General features: G+C 47.7%; 1 protein-coding gene across 1 annotated transcript in view; it reads left to right on the forward strand.

Moving 5' to 3' along the window:
- The first annotated feature begins 3,262 nt into the window (after window positions 1-3,262).
- The window catches only part of ILK (integrin linked kinase), a 46,641-nt gene continuing 33,704 nt past the window's right edge, over window positions 3,263-16,199 (forward strand). Inside the window, exon 1 of the mRNA XM_069759621.1 lies at window positions 3,263-3,378. The gene's annotated coding sequence lies outside the window, so the exon portion shown is untranslated. The remainder of the gene's footprint in view (window positions 3,379-16,199) is intronic.

Consider the following 16,199-nt stretch of genomic DNA (forward strand, 5'->3'; position numbering starts at 1 on the left):
CACACATGGTACCGCCCACACCCCTCCTCTCCTCACACTCCTCTCTCCCGCCCTGACTCCCAGCTATACATTTGTGGTCTCCCCCTGATGACACACATGGTACCGCCCACACCCCTCCTCCCCTCACACTCCTCTCCCGCCCTGACTCCCAGCTATATATTTGTGGTCTCCCCTCCTGATGACACACATGGTACCTCCCACACCCCTCCTCTCCTCACACTCCTCTCTCCCGCCCTGACTCCCAGCTATATATTTGTGGTCTCCCCCTGATGACACACATGGTATCGCCCACACCCCTCCTCCCCTCACACTCCTCTCCCGCCCTGACTCCCAGCTATATATTTGTGGTCTCCCCCCTGATGACACACATGGTACCGCCCACACCCCTCCTCTCCTCACACTCCTACCTCCCGCCCTGACTCCCAGCTATATATTTGTGGTCTCCCCCTGATGACACACATGGTACCGCCCACACCCCTCCTCCCCTCACACTCCTCTCCCGCCCTGACTCCCAGCTATATATTTGTGGTCTCCCCCCTGATGACACACATGGTACCGCCCACACCCCTCCTCTCCTCACACTCCTCTCTCCCGCCCTGACTCCCAGCTATATATTTGTGGTCTCCCCCTGATGACACACATGGTACCGCCCACACCCCTCCTCCCCTCACACTCATCTCTCCCGTCCTGACTCCCAGCTATATATTTGTGGTCTCCCCTCCTGATGACACACATGGTACCGCCCACACCCCTCCTCCCCTCACACTCCTCTCTCCCTCCCTGACTCCCAGCTATATATTTGTGGTCTCCCCCTGATGACACACATGGTACCGCCCACACCCCTCCTCTCCTCACACTCCTCTCTCCCGCCCTGACTCCCAGCTATATATTTGTGGTCTCCCCCTGATGACACACATGGTACCGCCCACACCCCTCCTCTCCTCACACTCCTCTCTCCCGCCCTGACTCCCAGCTATATATTTGTGGTCTCCCCCTGATGACACACACGGTACCGCCCACACCCCTCCTCCCCTCACACTCCTCTCTCCCGCCCTGACTCCCAGCTATATATTTGTGGTCTCCTCCTGATGACACACATGGTACCGCCCACACCCCTCCTCTCCTCACACTCCTCTCTCCCACCCTGACTCCCAGCTATATATTTGTGGTCTCCCCCTGATGACACACATGGTACCGCCCACACCCCTCCTCTCCTCACACTCCTCTCTCCCACCCTGACTCCCAGCTATATATTTGTGGTCTCCTCCTGATGACACACATGGTACCGCCCACACCCCTCCTCTCCTCACACTCCTCTCTCCCACCCTGACTCCCAGCTATATATTTGTGGTCTCCCCCTGATGACACACATGGTACCGCCCACACCCCTCCTCTCCTCACACTCCTCTCTCCCACCCTGACTCCCAGCTATATATTTGTGGTCTCCCCCCTTTTGACACACATGGTATCGCCCACACCCCTCCTCTCCTCACACTCCTCTCTCCCACCCTGACTCCCAGCTATATATTTGTGGTCTCCCCCCTGATGACACACATGGTACCGCCCACACCCCTCCTCTCCTCACACTCCTCTCTCCCACCCTGACTCCCAGCTATATATTTGTGGTCTCCCCCTGATGACACACATGGTACCGCCCACACCCCTCCTCCCCTCACACTCCTCTCTCCCACCCTGACTCCCAGCTATATATTTGTGGTCTCCCCCTGATGACACACATGGTACCGCCCACACCCCTCCTCCCCTCACACTCCTCTCTCCCACCCTGACTCCCAGCTATATATTTGTGGTCTCCCCCCTGATGACACACATGGTACCGCCCACACCCCTCCTCTCCTCACACTCCTCTCTCCCACCCTGACTCCCAGCTATATATTTGTGGTCTCCCCCTGATGACACACATGGTACCGCCCACACCCCTCCTCCCCTCACACTCCTCTCTCCCACCCTGACTCCCAGCTATATATTTGTGGTCTCCCCCTGATGACACACATGGTACCGCCCACACCCCTCCTCCCCTCACACTCCTCTCTCCCACCCTGACTCCCAGCTATATATTTGTGGTCTCCCCCCTGATGACACACATGGTACCGCCCACACCCCTCCTCCCCTCACACTCCTCTCTCCCACCCTGACTCCCAGCTATATATTTGTGGTCTCCCCCTGATGACACACATGGTACCGCCCACACCCCTCCTCCCCTCACACTCCTCTCTCCCACCCTGACTCCCAGCTATATATTTGTGGTCTCCCCCCTGATGACACACATGGTACCGCCCACACCCCTCCTCCCCTCACACTTCTCTCTCCCACCCTGACTCCCAGCTATATATTTGTGGTCTCCCCCTGATGACACACATGGTACCGCCCACACCCCTCCTCTCCTCACACTTCTCTCTCCCACCCTGACTCCCAGCTATATATTTGTGGTCTCCCCCTGATGACACACATGGTACCGCCCACACCCCTCCTCCCCTCACACTTCTCTCTCCCACCCTGACTCCCAGCTATATATTTGTGGTCTCCTCCTGATGACACACATGGTACCGCCCACACCCCTCCTCTCCTCACACTCCTCTCTCCTCCTCTGACTCCCAGCTATATATTTGTGGTCTCCTCCTGATGACACACATGGTATCGCCCACACCTCTCCTCTCCTCACACTCCTCTCTCCCACCCTGACTCCCAGCTATATATTTGTGGTCTCCCCCCTGATGACACACATGGTACCGCCCACACCCCTCCTCCCCTCACACTTCTCTCTCCCACCCTGACTCCCAGCTATATATTTGTGGTCTCCCCCTGATGACACACATGGTACCGCCCACACCCCTCCTCCCCTCACACTCCTCTCTCCCACCCTGACTCCCAGCTATATATTTGTGGTCTCCCCCCTGATGACACACATGGTACCGCCCACACCCCTCCTCTCCTCACACTCCTTTCTCCCACCCTGACTCCCAGCTATATATTTGTGGTCTCCCCCTGATGACACACATGGTACCGCCCACACCCCTCGTATACGTACTAAGGCAGTAGCTCGGTACCACGTGATCGTCCCGTCTCTCTCCACCTCCCTATATATGGTCAATGATCTCAGCTCTAGTAGTGGGCGGAGTTAAGGTCTCGGCCTCATCCTATTGGCTAATCATTCTTGTTTTCCCGCCTGGTCATTCATTTTTGCTCCGCCCTTCGACGCTCTAGGCTCTAGTCTATTGGCTGCATACAATTTAGTTCCGCCCATGACCGATAGTTATTGGGAACCCTGTGTAAACCACGCCCACCAGCGACGCCTCGCTGCGGAATGTGACGTGTGTGAGCGGGCGCGCACGTACTGGGGCGACGGGAGCGAGCGCAGAGGTGAGTGCGGGGTGTGAACAGCGGGAAGTGTCCGCAGCCTCAGGTGGAAGAACGGTGTATATACTGTATACAGGGGGAGGAGTATATACAGGGGGAGGTGTATATACTGTATACAGGGGAGGAGGTGTATATACTGTATACAGGGGAGGAGTATATAGTGTATACAGGGGGAGGTGTATATACTGTATACAGGGGAGGAGTATATACTGTATACAGGGGGAGGTGTATATAGTGTATACAGGGGGAGGTGTATATACTGTATACAGGGGAGGAGTATATACTGTATACAGGGGGAGGTGTATATACTGTATACAGGGGGAGGAGTATATACTGTATACAGGGGAGGAGTATATACTGTATACAGGGGGAGGTGTATATACTGTATACAGGGGAGGAGTATATACTGTATACAGGGGGAGGTGTATATACTGTATACAGGGGGAGGAGTATATACTGTATACAGGGGGAGGTGTATATACAGGGGGAGGTGTATATACTGTATACAGGGGAGGAGGTGTATATACTGTATACAGGGGGAGGAGTATATACTGTATACAGGGGAGGAGTATATACTGTATACAGGGGGAGGTGTATATAGTGTATACAGGGGAGGTGTATATAGTGTATACAGGGGAGGTGTATATAGTGTATACAGAGGGAGGTGTATATACTGTATACAGGGGGAGGTGTATATACTGTATACAGGGGGAGGAGTATATACAGGGGGAGGTGTATATACTGTATACAGGGGAGGAGGTGTATATACTGTATACAGGGGAGGAGTATATACTGTATACAGGGGGAGGTGTATATACTGTATACAGGGGGAGGAGTATATACAGGGGGAGGTGTATATACTGTATACAGGGGAGGAGGTGTATATACTGTATACAGGGGAGGAGTATATACTGTATACAGGGGGAGGAGTATATACTGTATACAGGGGGAGGTGTATATAGTGTATACAGGGGAGGTGTATATAGTGTATACAGGGGAGGAGTATATACTGTATACAGGGGAGGAGTATATACTGTATACAGGGGGAGGTGTATATACTGTATACAGAGGGAGGTGTATATACTGTATACAGGGGAGGAGTATATACTGTATACAGGGGAGGAGTATATACTGTATACAGGGGAGGAGTATATACTGTATACAGGGGGAGGAGTATATACTGTATACAGGGGAGGAGTATATACTGTATACAGGGGAGGAGTATATACTGTATACAGGGGAGGAGTATATACTGTATACAGGGGGAGGAGTATATACTGTATACAGGGGGAGGTGTGTATACTGTATACAGGGGAGGTGTATATACTGTATACAGGGGGAGGAGTATATACTGTATACAGGGGAGGTGTGTATACTGTATACAGGGGAGGTGTATATACTGTATACAGGGGGAGGAGTATATACTGTATACAGGGGAGGTGTATATACTGTATACAGGGGGAGGTGTGTATACTGTATACAGGGGAGGTGTGTATACTGTATACAGGGGAGGTGTATATACTGTATACAGGGGAGGAGTATATACTGTATACAGGGGGAGGTGTATATACTGTATACAGGGGGAGGAGTATATACTGTATACAGGGGAGGTGTATATACTGTATACAGGGGGAGGAGTATATACTGTATACAGGGGGAGGAGTATATACTGTATACAGGGGGAGGTGTATATACTGTATACAGGGGGAGGTGTATATACTGTATACAGGGGAGGAGTATATACAGGGGGAGGAGTATATACTGTATACAGGGGGAGGAGTATATACTGTATACAGGGGGAGGAGTATATACAGGGGGAGGTGTATATACTGTATACAGGGGAGGAGGTGTATATACTGTATACAGGGGAGGAGTATATACTGTATACAGGGGGAGGTGTATATACTGTATACAGGGGAGGAGGTGTATATACTGTATACAGGGGAGGAGTATATACTGTATACAGGGGGAGGTGTATATAGTGTATACAGGGGAGGTGTATATAGTGTATACAGGGGGAGGTGTGTATACTGTATACAGGGGAGGAGTATATACTGTATACAGGGGAGGAGTATATACTGTATACAGGGGAGGAGTATATACTGTATACAGGGGAGGAGTATATACTGTATACAGGGGGAGGTGTATATACTGTATACAGGGGAGGAGGTGTATATACTGTATACAGGGGAGGAGTATATACTGTATACAGGGGAGGAGTATATACTGTATACAGGGGGAGGTGTATATACTGTATACAGGGGGAGGTGTATATACTGTATACAGGGGAGGAGTATATACTGTATACAGGGGGAGGTGTATATACTGTATACAGGGGGAGGAGTATATACTGTATACAGGGGAGGAGTATATACTGTATACAGGGGAGGAGTATATACTGTATACAGGGGAGGTGTATATAGTGTATACAGGGGGAGGTGTATATAGTGTATACAGGGGAGGAGTATATACTGTATACAGGGGAGGAGTATATACTGTATACAGGGGGAGGAGTATATACTGTATACAGGGGGAGGTGTATATAGTGTATACAGGGGGAGGAGTATATACTGTATACAGGGGGAGGAGTATATAGTGTATACAGGGGGAGGAGTATATACTGTATACAGGGGAGGAGTATATAGTGTATACAGGGGGAGGAGTATATACTGTATACAGGGGAGGTGTATATAGTGTATACAGGGGGAGGTGTATATAGTGTATACAGGGGAGGTGTATATACTGTATACAGGGGGAGGTGTATATAGTGTATACAGGGGGAGGAGTATATACTGTATACAGGGGGAGGTGTATATACTGTATACAGGGGGAGGTGTATATACTGTATACAGGGGGAGGAGTATATACTGTATACAGGGGAGGAGTATATACTGTATACAGGGGAGGTGTATATACTGTATACAGGGGAGGAGTATATACTGTATACAGGGGGAGGTGTATATACTGTATACAGGGGGAGGAGTATATACTGTATACAGGGGAGGAGTATATACTGTATACAGGGGAGGAGTATATACTGTATACAGGGGGAGGTGTATATAGTGTATACAGGGGAGGTGTATATAGTGTATACAGGGGGAGGTGTATATAGTGTATACAGGGGGAGGTGTGTATATACTGTATACAGGGGAGGAGGTGTATATACTGTATACAGGGGGAGGAGTATATACTGTATACAGAGGGAGGTGTATATACTGTATACAGGAGGAGGTGTATATACTGTATACAGGGGAGGAGGTGTATATACTGTATACAGGGGGAGGTGTATATACTGTATACAGGAGGAGGTGTATATACTGTATACAGGGGAGGAGGTGTATATACTGTATACAGGGGGAGGTGTATATACTGTATACAGAGGGAGGTGTATATACTGTATACAGAGGGAGGTGTATATAGTGTATACAGGGGAGGAGTATATACTGTATACAGGAGGAGGTGTATATACTGTATACAGGGGAGGAGGTGTATATAGTGTATACAGGGGGAGGTGTATATACTGTATACAGGAGGAGGTGTATATACTGTATACAGGGGAGGAGGTGTATATACTGTATACAGGGGGAGGTGTATATACTGTATACAGGGGGAGGTGTATATAGTGTATACAGGGGGAGGTGTGTATAGTGTATACAGGGGAGGTGTATATACTGTATACAGAGGGAGGTGTATATACTGTATACAGGGGAGGAGTATATACCGTATACAGAGGGAGGTGTATATACTGTATACAGGGGGAGGTGTATATAGTGTATACAGGGGGAGGTGTATATACTGTATACAGGGGAGGAGTATATACTGTATACAGGGGAGGAGTATATACTGTATACAGGGGAGGTGTATATAGTGTATACAGGGGAGGAGTATATACTGTATACAGGGGGAGGTGTATATACTGTATACAGGGGAGGTGTATATACTGTATACAGGGGAGGTGTATATAGTGTATACAGGGGGAGGTGTATATACTGTATACAGGGGAGGAGTATATACTGTATACAGGGGGAGGTGTGTATACTGTATACAGGGGGAGGTGTGTATACTGTATACAGGGGAGGAGGTGTATATACTGTATACAGGGGGAGGTGTATATACTGTATACAGGAGGAGGTGTATATACTGTATACAGGGGAGGAGGTGTATATACTGTATACAGGGGGAGGTGTATATACTGTATACAGGGGGAGGTGTATATAGTGTATACAGGGGGAGGTGTGTATAGTGTATACAGGGGAGGTGTATATACTGTATACAGGGGGAGGTGTGTATACTGTATACAGGAGGAGGTGTGTATACTGTATACAGGGGAGGTGTATATACTGTATACAGGGGAGGAGTATATACTGTATACAGGGGGAGGTGTATATAGTGTATACAGGGGGAGGTGTATATACTGTATACAGGGGAGGAGTATATACTGTATACAGGGGAGGAGTATATAGTGTATACAGGGGAGGAGTATATACTGTATACAGGGGGAGGTGTATATACTGTATACAGGGGAGGTGTATATACTGTATACAGGGGAGGTGTATATAGTGTATACAGGGGGAGGTGTATATACTGTATACAGGGGAGGAGTATATACTGTATACAGGGGGAGGTGTGTATACTGTATACAGGGGGAGGTGTATATACTGTATACAGGGGAGGAGTATATACTGTATACAGGGGGAGGTGTGTATACTGTATACAGGGGGAGGTGTATATACTGTATACAGGGGAGGAGTATATACTGTATACAGGAGGAGGTGTATATAGTGTATACAGGGGAGGAGTATATACTGTATACAGGGGGAGGTGTGTATATACTGTATACAGGGGAGGTGTATATAGTGTATACAGGGGGAGGTGTATATACTGTATACAGGGGAGGAGGTGTATATACTGTATACAGGGGGAGGTGTATATAGTGTATACAGGGGGAGGTGTATATACTGTATACAGGGGAGGAGGTGTATATACTGTATACAGGGGAGGTGTATATACAGGGGGAGGTGTATATAGTGTATACAGGGGAGGAGGTGTATATACTGTATACAGGGGAGGAGTATATACTGTATACAGGGGGAGGTGTATATTCAGGGGGAGGTGTGTATATACTGTATACAGGGGAGGAGTATATACTGTATACAGGGGGAGGTGTATATACTGTATACAGGGGGAGGTGTATATAGTGTATACAGGGGGAGGTGTGTATACTGTATACAGGGGAGGAGGTGTATATACTGTATACAGGGGGAGGTGTATATAGTGTATACAGGGGGAGGTGTATATAGTGTATACAGGGGGAGGTGTGTATACTGTATACAGGGGAGGAGGTGTATATACTGTATACAGGGGGAGGTGTATATACTGTATACAGGGGGAGGTGTATATAGTGTATACAGGGGAGGTGTATATACTGTATACAGGGGAGGAGGTGTATATAGTGTATACAGGGGGAGGTGTATATAGTGTATACAGGGGGAGGTGTATATAGTGTATACAGGGGGAGGTGTATATAGTGTATACAGGGGGAGGTGTGTATACTGTATACAGGGGAGTAGGTGTATATAGTGTATACAGGGGGAGGTGTATATAGTGTATACAGGGGGAGGTGTATATAGTGTATACAGGGGGAGGTGTATATAGTGTATACAGGGGGAGGTGTATATAGTGTATACAGGGGGAGGTGTATATAGTGTATACAGGGGGAGGTGTATATAGTGTATACAGGGGGAGGTGTATATAGTGTATACAGGGGGAGGTGTATATAGTGTATACAGGGGGAGGTGTATATAGTGTATACAGGGGGAGGTGTATATAGTGTATACAGGGGGAGGTGTATATACTGTATACAGGGGGAGGTGTATATAGTGTATACAGGGGAGGTGTATATAGTGTATACAGGGGAGGAGGTGTATATACTGTATACAGGGAGGAGGTGTATATACTGTATACAGGGGGAGGTGTATATAGTGTATACAGGGGGAGGTGTATATAGTGTATACAGGGGGAGGTGTATATAGTGTATACAGGGGAGGAGTATATAGTGTATACAGGGGAGGAGTATATAGTGTATACAGGGGGAGGTGTATATACAGGGGGAGGTGTGTATATACTGTATACAGGGGGAGGTGTGTATATACTGTATACAGGGGGAGGTGTATATACTGTATACAGGGGGAGGTGTATATACTGTATACAGGGGGAGGTGTATATAGTGTATACAGGAGGAGGTGTATATACTGTATACAGGGAGGAGGTGTATATACTGTATACAGGGGGAGGTGTATATACTGTATACAGGGGAGGTGTATATAGTGTATACAGGGGAGGAGTATATACTGTATACAGGGGAGGAGTATATAGTGTATACAGGGGAGGAGTATATAGTGTATACAGGGGGAGGTGTATATACAGGGGGAGGTGTGTATATACTGTATACAGGGGGAGGTGTGTATATACTGTATACAGGGGGAGGTGTATATACTGTATACAGGGGGAGGTGTATATACTGTATACAGGGGGAGGTGTATATAGTGTATACAGGGGGAGGTGTATATAGTGTATACAGGGGAGGAGGTGTATATACTGTATACAGGGGAGGAGGTGTATATACTGTATACAGGGGAGGAGTATATACTGTATACAGGGGGAGGTGTATATAGTGTATACAGGGGAGGAGGTGTATATACTGTATACAGGGGGAGGTGTATATACTGTATACAGGGGAGGAGGTGTATATACTGTATACAGGGGGAGGTGTATATAGTGTATACAGGGGAGGAGTATATACTGTATACAGGGGAGGAGTATATACTGTATACAGGGGAGGAGTATATACTGTATACAGGGGAGGAGTATATACTGTATACAGGGGGAGGAGTATATACTGTATACAGGGGGAGGTGTATATACTGTATACAGGGGAGGAGTATATACTGTATACAGGGGAGGAGTATATACTGTATACAGGGGAGGAGTATATACTGTATACAGGGGGAGGTGTATATACTGTATACAGGGGAGGAGTATATACTGTATACAGGGGAGGAGTATATACTGTATACAGGGGGAGGTGTATATACTGTATACAGGGGAGGAGTATATACTGTATACAGGGGGAGGTGTATATACTGTATACAGGGGAGGAGTATATACAGGGGGAGGAGTATATACTGTATACAGGGGGAGGTGTATATACTGTATACAGGGGGAGGTGTATATACTGTATACAGGGGAGGAGTATATACAGGGGGAGGAGTATATACTGTATACAGGGGGAGGTGTATATACTGTATACAGGGGGAGGTGTATATACTGTATACAGGGGGAGGTGTATATACTGTATACAGGGGGAGGTGTATATACTGTATACAGGGGAGGAGTATATACAGGGGGAGGAGTATATACTGTATACAGGGGAGGAGTATATACTGTATACAGGGGGAGGTGTATATACAGGGGGAGGTGTATATACTGTATACAGGGGAGGAGTATATACTGTATACAGGGGGAGGTGTATATACAGGGGGAGGTGTATATACTGTATACAGGGGAGGTGTATATACTGTATACAGGGGGAGGTGTATATAGTGTATACAGGGGAGGTGTGTATAGTGTATACAGGGGAGGAGTATATACTGTATACAGGGGGAGGTGTATATACTGTATACAGGGGAGGTGTGTATAGTGTATACAGGGGAGGAGTATATACTGTATACAGGGGGAGGTGTATATACTGTATACAGGGGAGGAGTATATACAGGGGGAGGAGTATATACTGTATACAGGGGAGGAGTATATAGTGTATACAGGGGGAGGTGTATATTGTGTATACAGGGGAGGAGTATATACTGTATACAGGGGGAGGTGTATATACAAGGGGAGGTGTATATACTGTATACAGGGGAGGTGTATATACTGTATACAGGGGGAGGTGTATATAGTGTATACAGGGGGAGGTGTATATACTGTATACAGGGGAGGTGTGTATAGTGTATACAGGGGGAGGTGTGTATACTGTATACAGGGGGAGGAGTATATACTGTATACAGGGGAGGTGTGTATAGTGTATACAGGAGGAGGTGTATATACTGTATACAGGGGAGGAGTAAATACTGTATACAGGGGAGGAGTATATACTGTATACAGGAGGAGGTGTATATACTGTATACAGGGGGAGGAGTATATACTGTATACAGGGGAGGTGTGTATAGTGTATACAGGAGGAGGTGTATATACTGTATACAGGGGGAGGAGTATATACTGTATACAGGGGGAGGTGTATATAGTGTATACAGGAGGAGGTGTATATACTGTATACAGGGGAGGAGTATATACTGTATACAGGGGGAGGTGTATATACTGTATACAGGGGGAGGTGTATATACTGTATACAGGGGGAGGTGTATATAGTGTATACAGGGGGAGGTGTATATACTGTATACAGGGGAGGAGTATATACTGTATACAGGGGGAGGTGTATATACTGTATACAGGGGGAGGTGTATATAGTGTATACAGGGGAGGAGTATATAGTGTATACAGGGGGAGGTGTATATAGTGTATACAGGGGAGGAGTATATAGTGTATACAGGGGGAGGTGTATATAGTGTATACAGGGGAGGAGTATATAGTGTATACAGGGGGAGGTGTATATAGTGTATACAGGGGAGGTGTGTATACTATATACAGGGGGCGGTGTATATAGTGTATACAGGGGGAGGTGTATATACTGTATACAGGGGGCGGTGTATATAGTGTATACAGGGGGAGGTGTATATAGTGTATACAGGGGGAGGTGTATATACTGTATACAGGGGGAGGTGTATATAGTGTATACAGGGGGAGGTGTGTATACTTTATACAGGGGGCGGTGTATATAGTGTATACAGGGGGAGGTGTGTATACTGTATACAGGGGGAGGTGTATATAGTGTATACAGGGGAGGTGTATATACTGTATACAGGGGGAGGTGTATATAGTGTATACAGGGGGAGGTGTGTATACTGTATACAGGGGGAGGTGTGTATACTGTATACAGGGGGAGGTGTGTATACTGTATACAGGGGGAGGTGTATATAGTGTATACAGGGGAGGTGTGTATACTGTATACAGGGGGAGGTGTGTATACTGTATACAGGGGGAGGTGTATATAGTGTATACAGGGGAGGTGTATATACTGTATACAGGGGGAGGTGTGTATACTGTATACAGGGGGAGGTGTATATAGTGTATACAGGGGAGGTGTATATACTGTATACAGGGGGAGGTGTGTATACTGTATACAGGGGGAGGTGTATATAGTGTATACAGGGGAGGTGTATATAGTGTATACAGGGGAGGTGTGTATACTGTATACAGGGGGAGGTGTATATAGTGTATACAGGGGAGGTGTATATACTGTATACAGGGGGAGGTGTGTATACTGTATACAGGGGGAGGTGTATATAGTGTATACAGGGGGAGGTGTATATACTGTATACAGGGGGAGGTGTATATAGTGTATACAGGGGGAGGTGTGTATACTGTATACAGGGGGAGGTGTATATAGTGTATACAGGGGAGGTGTATATACTGTATACAGGGGGAGGTGTATATAGTGTATACAGGGGGAGGTGTGTATACTGTATACAGGGGGAGGTGTGTATACTGTATACAGGGGGAGGTGTGTATACTGTATACAGGGGGAGGTGTATATAGTGTATACAGGGGAGGTGTATATACTGTATACAGGGGGAGGTGTGTATACTGTATACAGGGGGAGGTGTATATAGTGTATACAGGGGAGGTGTGTATACTATATACAGGGGGCGGTGTATATAGTGTATACAGGGGGAGGTGTATATAGTGTATACAGGGGGAGGTGTGTATACTTTATACAGGGGGCGGTGTATATAGTGTATACAGGGGGAGGTGTGTATACTATATACAGGGGGCGGTGTATATAGTGTATACAGGGGGAGGTGTATATAGTGTATACAGGGGGAGGTGTGTATACTTTATACAGGGGGCGGTGTATATAGTGTATACAGGGGGCGGTGTGGTTGAGGGAAAGACAGCTGGTCGTCCCACAGCAATTCCGGGGTGAGTTGTTGCGGATTGCCCATGAGATCCCGCTAGCTGGACACTTGGGGATCAGCAAAACTAAGGCCCGGCTGTCTCAACACTTCTATTGGCCTAAGATGGGGACAGATGTGTCAAACTACTGCCGCTCCTGTATCACTTGTCAAAGAGTGGGGAAGCGGGGCCTGCTCTTAAGGCTCCCCTGATCCCTTTGCCAGTGATAGAGGAGCCTTTCCAGAGGATCGCGGTGGACATTGTGGGCCCGCTGGCCGTCCCCAGCAGCTCTGGAAAGCAATACATCCTTACTGTGGTAGACTACGCTACCCGGTACCCAGAGGCAGTAGCTCTGTCCTCAACTAGGGCAGATAAGGTGGCGGATGCCCTGTTGGCCATCTTTTCACGTGTAGGGTTTCCCAGGGAAATGCTTACTGATCAAGGGACTCAATTTATGTCTCACCTAATGGAGGCTCTCTGTAAGAGAATGCAGGTGAAGCACCTGGTATCGAGTGCGTATCACCCACAGACCAATGGCTTGTGTGAACGCTTCAATGGTACCCTCAAACAGATGCTACGCATGCTGGTTGAGACCCAAGGGCGCGACTGGGAGCGGTACCTCCCACACCTGCTGTTCGCTTACCGAGAGGTTCCGCAGGCCTCGACGGGGTTCTCCCCATTCGAGCTCCTGTATGGCAGGCGAGTCCGGGGACCCCTTGGGTTGGTAAGAGAATCCTGGGAAGAGGAGCCGAACCCTTCTGAAGTGTCCATAGTGGAGTATGTCATGCGCTTCCGTGACAAGATGCAGACCTTGACGCAGTTGGTGCATGACAACATGACGCAGGCTCAGGCTGATCAGAAGCACTGGTACGACCAGAACGCCCGGGAGCGGACCTACCACGTGGGTCAAAAGGTGTGGGTGCTGGTCCCCGTACCAACGGATAAGCTTCAGGCAGCCTGGGAGGGCCCGTACGTCCTGAGACGGTGCGCTAATTCTCCGACTCCTCAATTCACATAACACTGACTCCGACTCCCTCATACACGGCTCATGTTTAACTTTAAGTGATACATTTACTGTAGTAAAATGGTAACATCAGGCTTTTAATCTTTATTATGATACAATAATCAAGCCATTTAGATAGAACATAAAATAAATTTATTGAAAAACAACTTTAGAACAAAAAGACTATCATTTACCATTTTATTATTCACTCTGCAGTAAGTGGACAAAAGTTTCAACAAAAACGTACTGAATAGCATTTGTGCAGTCTATGAATTTGTTCTGATAAATAGTATCGCCCCCATCAGATCCTCCTCCATAGACGACCTCCCATCGGACCTCATTATTTTAAGGCCGGAGAACGACCTCTCACTAACTTGGGTTGGTGGTAAAGCAGTGACCACATGGGCGACATCTCTAACAATTTCAGGGTGTAAAGGAATTGCCTCGTGCAGTCGGTTTTGATGAACGATTGAACTCTTCTACTTCTTTGAGAGCAAGTTAAAAACGTTGCTGAAATATGGTCAATCTGTTTTCAGTGGGAGTGGAATCTTTTTCCCTTCAGCAACGCTTTGCCTGCTCCATGTCGTCCAAATACTTGTCGAAATCAATCTCCTCATCTGATGATGTAGGAACGGCAGCAGCAGCACTGGCAGGACCTGAGTCCTCTTGCTCTTGGCCGTTGTTACAGAACCCCCCAGCACCAAGAATGTTATGCAGTATATATTATGTATAATAGTTTCCATGTGAAATGCATCAATCCACAAGCTGCGCCCCTGGACAAGATATTCTCTTTCTGACCTCCCCCCACCTTTGTAATTCCCACAGTAAATATCGGCAGGCTCCGGCCCCCTGCGGCTATTGTAATGTATGTCTGGCCTGCTGTTTTCCTATTGGCCTGCCCTGTGTATCTGTGTTATATATTCTGTGTGCTGTAAATAAAGGGTGTTCTAAGGGTACCTTCACACTGAAACGACGCTGCAGCGATACGTCAACGATGTCGATCGCTGCAGCGTCGCTGGAGAGCTGTCACACAGACAGCTCTCCAGCGACCAACGATCCCGAAGTCCCCTGGTAACCAGGGTAAACATCGGGTTACTAAGCGCAGGGCCGCGCTTAGTAACCCGATGTTTACCCTGGTTACCAGCGTAAACGTAAAAAAAACAAACACTACATACTTACATTCCGTGTCTGTCCTCCGGCGCTGTGCTTTCCTCTGCACTGTCAGCGCCGGTCAGCCGGAAAGCAGAGCGGTGACGTCACCGCTGTGCTTTCTGGCTGGCCGGCGCTGACACAGGATGCAGGATAAGTGCAGGGAAGCAGAGCGTCGGGGACAGACAGCTGAAGGTAAGTATGTAGTGTTTTTTTTTTTTTTACGTTTACGCTGGTAACCAGGGTAAACATCGGGTTACTAAGCGCGGCCCTGCGCTTAGTAACCCGATGTTTACCCTGGTTACCAGTGAAGACATCGCTGGATCGGCGTCACACACGCCGATTCAGCGATGTCAGCGGGAGATCCAGCGACAAAATAAAGTTTCAGACGATCTGCTACGACGTACGTTTCTCAGCGGGGTCCCTGATCGCAGTAGCGTGTCAGACACAGCGAGATCGTAACGATATCGCTGGAACGTCACGAATTGTGCCATCGTAGCGATCAAAATGCCACTGTGTGACGGTACTCTTAGACTGGAAATACGTGGAGAAGCAGTCAGCTTTTATATGCTCTCATGTAATCAAGAAATTCCTGCCAGCGTCC

The sequence above is a fragment of the Ranitomeya imitator genome, chromosome 3, assembly GCF_032444005.1.
Source record: "Ranitomeya imitator isolate aRanImi1 chromosome 3, aRanImi1.pri, whole genome shotgun sequence".
Classification (NCBI taxonomy): Eukaryota; Metazoa; Chordata; class Amphibia; order Anura; family Dendrobatidae; genus Ranitomeya; species Ranitomeya imitator.